This window comes from Arvicanthis niloticus, chromosome 17 (assembly GCF_011762505.2).
Source record: "Arvicanthis niloticus isolate mArvNil1 chromosome 17, mArvNil1.pat.X, whole genome shotgun sequence".
NCBI classification, from domain to species: Eukaryota; Metazoa; Chordata; class Mammalia; order Rodentia; family Muridae; genus Arvicanthis; species Arvicanthis niloticus.
This window is the reverse complement of record NC_047674.1, coordinates 44,171,679-44,180,383: the sequence shown is the minus strand read 5'-3', so window position 1 is coordinate 44,180,383 and position 8,705 is coordinate 44,171,679. Positions and strand designations below refer to the sequence as shown.

At 35.8% G+C, this 8,705-nt stretch overlaps 1 protein-coding gene across 3 annotated transcripts in view; it reads right to left on the bottom strand.

The window, feature by feature from the left end:
* Kcnq5 (potassium voltage-gated channel subfamily Q member 5) overlaps positions 1 to 8,705 on the bottom strand; it is a 539,505-nt gene that overhangs the window by 323,839 nt on the left and 206,961 nt on the right. The gene's annotated exons all lie outside the window — the stretch shown is intronic.

Here is an 8,705-nt window from a genome sequence, read left to right as displayed (position 1 = left end):
TCTAATTTATATCCTTCTGTTAAGCAAATGTGTATTCACACACATATAATATCAAAATAAATTTCTTCAAATCTATGTACACATTTTTCATTCAGTTGTTGAAGCTTTGTACAGTCCCTCCCTGTGTTGCTGTCATGGTATCAGAGCTTAATGAATTAGAAAAATTCATAAAAGCCAGACTAAAAAATTTACATATATTTTAGAAGCAAATAATTTGAGCATATGTAGACATAGAGGTGATAACAAAATCAAGAAGCTTATATAGTTCTATTATTAAGGAATTAGGGCTTTCTAATTATGTCTGGAGAAGTTATGAGAATATTGACAATAGAAGATAGGAAATTCAGTATCTTTCGGTAGTGTTGTTTGAGCATCGTGAAGCCTGAAGTTTGAACTGCTTCCTTGCTTTGAATTATAAACTGTTGGCAATGCAGCTACATGGCAAGGATGGTCTGAACTAAAGAGTTGACAAATCTGATTGGAGAAGACATACATATACACATACAAAACACATTTGGAACATATGTTTGGGTGCTTGTCTTCTTAATTATTCTTTCCTTTTATTTTTAAATAATACTAAAATCCCACAGAGCAAGAATAAAAAGAAAATGCCTGAAGCAAAAATTGTAGAAAAATCTGGAGTGAGCATGGTAGGGAGAAATTTTCAGAGAAGCATCAAGAACTTGGAAATATCAAAACTTCAGAATCAGTCTCTGGATTGTCATTCTGTATGATGTGACATCAGGCTAAGTTCTATAATTTATCCCATTCTCAGTAGTAACATTTATAAAATGGTTTTTAATAATAACTATTTTTGAAGTGTCATTAGAGTAATTGGGTTACATTACATAAATCTTTCAGGAGAATATATATATATATATATATATGCTATTATTTTCATGCTAGAAAAGCCGATATAAGTAATATGAGAGGAGAGCATAGAAATGAATATTAAGATAATTTTGGCATGGTGTTTTGAATAAAATTGACTTTGATAGGCCCATAAGGAGTGGAAATATTCTAAAGTGTGGCCTTGCTGGAGTAGATGTGGCCTTGTTCAAGGGAGTGTGTCACTGCAGGCAGGTTTTGAGGGCCAGAAGCTCAAACCAGACCAAGAAGCTCAGTTTGTTTTTCTGCTGTCTGTGGATCTAACTGTAGAACTCTCAGCTATCTCTCCAGAACCATGGCTGCCTGCATGCCACCATGCATTGATAATGGGTCAAATCTCTGAACTGTAAGCCAGCCAATTAACGGTTTCTCTTAGGAGAGTTGTTGTGATCTGATATCTTTCCACAGCAATAAAACCATAAGACATTTGGGTGGGTTTTGTTACTGTTTACAAATATTATCTATTATTGTTACACTTGGAATTAATATGAGTTACAATTTCCCATGGACACAGAGAAATGAATACAGCAGCCCTTTACCGAAAAATAATATTACTATCATCCTTCCTTCCTTCAGAATTCTAGGGACTAAAACATGCTCCACTCACTGGTAGAGTCTTCTAGGACATTCAGTACACATGCTTGAAAACACTATTAGTAATCTCCGGTTGTTAGCTGAAAACCACGTAACCAGGAACCATGTAAATGATACGCCCTGATTTCAACACATGGTTGGCCCTGGGCTCAGGCTTTCATTACATATCTCCAGCTGGCATCTGAGTAGTCCTGGGTTTTTGGATAGCAAAACATCCTGTTCAAGATCATTTACGATCAAAGGACTCATCACAGGGATTACTAGCCTGCCAAAGAGATAATGCACTCAATTTTATAAGGCCTAGTGGCAACAAGACCTTTATGTAACCCGGAGATAAGCCAAATATTGTGTAGTGGATTACTCATTGTATTTAGTAGCTTTCATTGGGGTGGATGAAGGAGATTATGTCATTCAGGTACTTTGCATGTTAGTATTCTGTATTTTGGCCAAGGCTGCTTTCCAACATTCTTTGATGACTTTGAGATCTGACTATACTTGAATGACAGTGGAACTATAAGTAAAACTCAGCAAAGAGACAGGACATAATGGTGTGGAGAGACTTTGATATTCAGATCTGGAGTATTTAGAGTGTAGGCTCCAATTCCTACAAATTTTGAGCACTGTCGAAAAGTTATTTCAGTATGTTGGCTTTTAGTTTCTCATCTGCATACTCATGGTTAGAGTTAGGGTTATGCATTATTACAGCTCCAAAGATATAGTAAGGACTAAAGAAGGGATGGGCTCTTTTAATACAGGCTGTCAAAGTAAAAAGGGTTGTAGCAAGTTTATAATGGGCAAAGGACACATAGGGTAGTTCTCAAGATAGCAGAAATATTATTTAGCTGTGAACAGCAACGTTCCAATACTTCTGTTGACACAGAAGTAAAGAGCTCTGTATTACTACTTAGATTCTATTTTTTTTTTAGCTTTTGAAACACATGACAGAGAACATAGTAAATGTCTGAAACAATATTATTCAAACATTACAAAAGTAAATAAGTAAGTGCAAATAATTAAAAACTGTGCTGAGATTTGATACTTGTTGTTGCCATAAATATCCAACCCAAATAAGAATGGTTAAAGAAAACACAACTCAATAATTATAAATATATGCTGCACGCCTAGATAGGGCAGATTCACCACGACACTATTCTATTCCTCAGCTATGGGAGCCTTATAACTTGCTGGTTTTCTATGCCACGTGCTTGCGTGCTTGTCCTTCCACCTCCTGCTCCTCTGTTGTCTTCCTTCTTCATCGTCCTCCTCCATCATTTTCCTCCCCAGTCGTCACTGACCTTCTCTCTCTCTCTCTCTTCCCACAAACCTTTATTTCTCCATCTTCCCTTCTACTGCCCAATCACTGGCTCTAGCCTTTATTTCACAAATTAAGGTGGGCAGAAGGATCACTAGAATTCACCTGTGTACTGATTCACTCCTCCTCTGCAGCCCTTCTCAGGAAAGGGTAATTAACATCAAAATACAAGGCCAGGGCTATCAACAACAACTTGTTCTTGGTCTGAAATTAAAATCATGTATTGATGTTACTATTAACAGAAACGTGTTTTCCAAATAATCCTGCACAACTTCATGAAATCAATTTCATTCAAGTTAAGATTTAACTATTTCCTAAGCGTTATGCATCAGGTTATTTTGCAAGTGACCAAACCAATATAGTAGAGAAAGATGGAAGGAATTAAGGATAGGAGGAATGAAAAAGAATAGAAATTTCTAATGAAGGACAAGAACTTTAAATAAGCCTATGCTGGCTTTTTTTTTTTTTTTTTTTTTTTTTTTATTTTTGTAATGAGTTAACATTGCTTATCATTAAAGTAGTTTTGAGACTTTTGAGTTGACGTTAAATTAAATTAATAAGACCACTAGCTAGTACTTCATGATTTGCTATATGTGTGCCTTAGGTAGGTCTGTATCCTGAGTAATACTGATAGACCACCATTACTTTATCGGATATAATTGGAAAACTAACAGCTTAGAAGCTGAGAAATGGTTGGAAGTAGTGTCCCCAGGACATACCATCAAGGCAATCATAAGTAGAAGTAGGAGTATAAAGGAATGGATAAAGAAAAGAAACTAGGCTATAAATAAGATGAGATCAGGAAAAAGAAAGATTGGGTTATGATAATTTATATAGAGGCAGAAGATCAAGACACAGTTTTGATAGTTGGACAATAGGTACCAACAGAGAAGAGATGAAGGCTCTTTGTCAATGATGCAATTAAGAAGACAAATAGGAGGAATAAACTCCTTCCATGAAGCAACCATTATACTCCTAGTAGGATCCATAGATGTTTAAACATGTGTTTATCTTCCTAATGTTCAATTTCTACACATACTATTTGTGTGATAACAATTTAAAAATTCAGTATTTTGTTATATCACTTTTCTGTTAGCATTATCAACCATAAAGATATTTTTGAATGAATAAAGTACAGAACAAGAATAGTTTTTAAAATAAATGTTTGTTACAAAAAACATATCTCAAGAGTAATGATGCTATGCTTTGTTTGATGGCAGGAAATTGTCCTTTCTTATTTGGATACTCTTAGTCTCCCTTACCTACCATGAGCTATTAAAAAAAAAATGGTTTTCATTATTTTTGAGAATGGCTGTGGATATGGTTTTCCTAACAGCTAAATTTCCTTTCTCTCAGCCCTCTGGAATATTTTCAGTAAAATACATTATGTTTAATGAAAAAGAAGTATTATAAAATTATATGCAAAAACAGAAATCTAAAATCATTAATTTTAGGAACATATTATTACAACAAAGCAACTGGGTTAAAGAAATATTACCAAAGTTGACACAATATTATTTTGTCATCTGGAGTTTCTTATTTTTTGTAAAACCAGATTTCTTTGACCCACTTTGTATTCTGCTACATGCTCATAATGACTAACATTATAGGGGTCTTGAAAATCTATTAACTCTCATTTTTAGTGAGGCTATAAATTTAGACATATAAACAAGAAAATAAAAAAAACTGATTTTTCTTAGATGTTTAGTCTCATAATTTCCTATCTTCCCATTGAACACACTCAAACATTGTTACTTGCTAAGCTATGTATCATCTATCCCTTGTAGACCTGCATATACAAACAACATCAACAGAGTCAATTAGTTTGTCATAACCTGCTTCCAGTTGTGAGTCTATCTTCTCCAGAAAAACAATGTCATTTTTCTGTAGTGTCGATGTTTCTATAAATAATTTAGCAAAGGTGTTTGGCTTAGAGAAAAACAGAAACAAATACTGTGGTTGAATATATAAGACACATTGCTCTGTTTTTGTTTTAAGCCTGAGTCTAATGGGATACCATCAAAAAACTCTTGATTATAGATGTTATCAAACATCATAATGAGTTTTAGGAACTAATCTCAGAAATGTTTTCAGACTTTTTGAAAGCCTCTTTCTGAGAAAATTGAAAAGTAAGGGGGAAAGGAGAGAAGAGAAGGGGAGGAGAAGGGAGAGAAGTTGGGAAGGAAAACCATGATAATATAGTTTGAATAGGAATAGCCCCATAAGTTCATATATTTGAATGCTTAGGGAGTGACATTAGGAAGCTTAGCCTTGTGGAACAGGTGTAGCCTTGTTGGAGGAAGTGTGTCACTAGGGGTGGGCTTTAAGGTTTCAAGTGCTCAAGGCAGTCCCTTGATCTCACTCTCTTTCTGCTGTCTGCAGATCCAGATATAGAACTCTCATCTTCACCACCATTGTCTGCCTGTGTATCACCATGCTCTCTGCCCTGATGACAATGGACTAGACTTCTGAACCTATAAGCAAACCATGGTGAAAAAAAATTTTTTTAAAGAGTTGCTGAGGTCAGGATGACTCTTCACAGCAATAGATTATTTACTAAGACAGTTTCTTGGCTGTATCAGAATCCTAACAAGACAAAAGCATCTTGCTATGGTCTCTCTCTATTTATTACTCTACCTTAAGTAAACTGAAAAGTTGAGTCAACTTTCTTCTTAAATACTGCAGTAGGGATTGTACTGCCTTCCATCTGCATTCTTCCTAAGGGGCAGTCCTTACAGCTTACAACTCTTTACTCACAACTGACTGGATAAGAAGACAATTAAATCAGCTGGACCATCATGTCTCTTTCCAAGGAATTCAGAACTGCAGAAAAGGATGAGTCAATTATTTGCCTTTGAAAAGAAAAAGTTTGAAAGTAGACATAGAGTCTGATGCAGACATAGCATCCATTCCAGCCGCAGTTACATGCTAGGCAGAGACATATCAGGGCTATGAATCCAAGAGTAGACTGACTATTTTTTTGCAGAAGGAAGGAACCTGACAGCTAGTGAAGAGACTGGAAACAAAACACAGGAGACCCCAGTAAAGAAGAGTTTCTTCAGTTGAAGTGAAAGAGTTGCTTCACCTGAAAGCTGGGTGTGAACCGTGGATGACGAGGTGTGGTTGTGGAATCATGTTGAAAGCCTTATAACATAGGTCAGGACTCTTAAGCTCTCCTAGTTCATTTTTACATCCCCTTCGCAATCCAATGGCTTCCTCCAGACATCTAGAGATTCTCTAAGATAACAGGAGGAATCTTAAATTAATTTGTAAGGAAGCGTTTTTACAAAAATACTCTAATTAGGGACATTATGGACCCTGCAAGAATTTCATAAAAGGAAATTGACTGAGAGCCTGTCTGCTCATGGGACTTGGATTGCCACACAAGACCAGTAGGCTAAATCCACACACACCTCACTGGTTCTCCTATTTCAATTTGTTCTCAGCCATCTGGGAGTTTATCTATGTTTGAGAGTCTCCTCTAAGCAGTCCATGAAATTTATTTTTTGGGTTTGGAATTTCATTGCTTGGTCTGCATAGCTACAGGCACCTGTTTTTGCCTTGAGTCATTATGAATAAAGAGAAAAATTCTGTGGGACTCATGCTGTTCCTTCCATTCTGGTCAAGTCTTTGAAGGGTGTCAAATAGCTTGGCAGGAAGGCTTTAATCCTATCATCCTGGAATATAGGAGTGTGAATTGAAAACCTCTAGCTTCTTTCTAAAGATGTGAGCTCTTCAATCCGATATCCATGGGGATCTTCAGATAAAGCTTCTAAGTGTATATCAGTACTAATCTGTAGGATATAGACCAAAAATACAGACAGAATGCAATCAAAAGGAAAACTATTCAAGGCAGTTATCTCCCCCAACATACAGAGAGAGAGAGAGAGAGAGAGAGAGAGAGAGAGAGAGAGAGAGAGAGAAAGAGAGAGAGAGAATCAAGACAATGATGAACCACAAAAACAATACAAGGCAAAATAAAAACATGGATCTCCAGAATTAAATTTGTACCATTAAACTATGAAATATAACATTTCTGAAGGGATTACTTTGCCACCACCAACATTGAAAATATTGTTTAATTAAAGTTCTAACAGTTGGAAGTACATAAATTGATTCTCTTAAAGTCATTGATCTTTGTCAGAGATCTTGGTAAGAGATCAAGTTTTGAGTGCTACACTAAGTGCTTTCTGTGAACTCATGTATTTTTTCAAAGAGATACTCTGGTCTTCTCTTTATTTAAGTCTTTCTTTCATTATTTTTGTACCTGCAATTTTACAGATGAGTAATCTTAAGCTTAGAAAGGTTAAGCAAGAAAGGCAAACTGTACAGTGAAGCCAGGCCTCATACTCTTGAAACCCAAAGCTTTAAGGGGATTTTCTCTGAGAGAGCCCAAGTATTTAGCAAATGTCTTACTGAAATGATGGCTTAGGGTCTCAGCAGGACTGAAGAGTTGACTCCCTTGTAGGTAAGATGTCAGTAGGCAAAATTAGTCAGAGTAAAAATGGGAACAGGGATGATGTCATTGGCATTGTGAAAATGAGAATAAGGAGTCTCACAGCATTTGTATTTGTATCTCTATGCCTGAAGAGATAGATCTCTTTATTGTGCATTCCTTCTTCTGAAAAAAAGCATTCTCTCACTGTTGAGGTCCAGATACCTCTGGACAACTTCTCCCCTTCTTTTACAACTCCAAACAAACCCTTATGTATTGGCTATAGCACAGTGAAGCCGAGCCATAGCTGCCTATCAACGATGAGTATGTTCTAAGTGAGAGACACAATGTCCCTTCTAGGTAATCACCTCTCTGAAATCTTGGAAAATTCAATCTTAAGAATGAGAAATCTTGTTTCCCAGTAGTCACTGTCATTCTAAGAACGGGTGAAAGACACTATGTAGTGCTTTGATTTTCCTACACAGGTGTACATAAAGTTACCTTTACTAATGATTATGTTTGAGGTTTGTGGTTTTGTGCAATATTTTAAGAACAAACTGTTTAATATTAAATGAGAAGGTAGTGCTACATTGCAATACAAGCATAGCTTTATCCATATACTCCCACAATTATACATTAAATGCTATTTTTATTTAAGCAAAGCACCTCTACTTATTCTAAGACCTCTTACATAGGGGATAATACCAATAATTTCATACTAAGGTCAGAGACACCAAAACCGGCAAGACTATTGTTTTTGATCATTAGGATTGAACAATTTTGTGGAAATAACAAGAAGAGGAAAGTGGGGCACTGGTGTGGGCAATGGTCTGTTTTGATAAGAACTCTAGAGTTCAAGAAATAAAAGTAAATATTAGACAAATTAGATAGCAAACTATCAAGAATGGTACAATAAATGAAACTACTCAGAGTGGCAGGCTCAAGATATCTTCATCAGACAAAGGTTTGATATCTAAAATAATAAGGAATCCATAACTTCACTATGAGAAATGCAAGTATCATCAGTAAAGAAATGGGCACTAGATCTTTCTGGGTATTTCTCAGAGAAAACATACAAAGGCTAAAATATATACATATGTATTATTCAACAGCACCACAAACCAAAGCCTCAGTAAGAAATCAGATTGGCATTTATGAAACTGATGTTTAAATTCTAAAGAATCAAGAATGAGAAGAGATGTGATAAAATACGTCAAGGAAAGGTTATTCCATGTATACTGTTGATGGGAATCTGAATTAGTACAGTGACTATAGACAACAGTGGAGAGGACATTGAAATACTAAATACAGAGGTAGAAAGGAACCTAGCCTTTCTCTAATAGGTCCACACTGAAAGAAGTAATGCAACCATGACAATAAAATGTCCGCCTTCCAAGTTCATTGGAACACTGTTCACAAAAGCATAGACGTGGAGATGATCTAAGAGTCCATAAATAAAGACATGGCACACATACA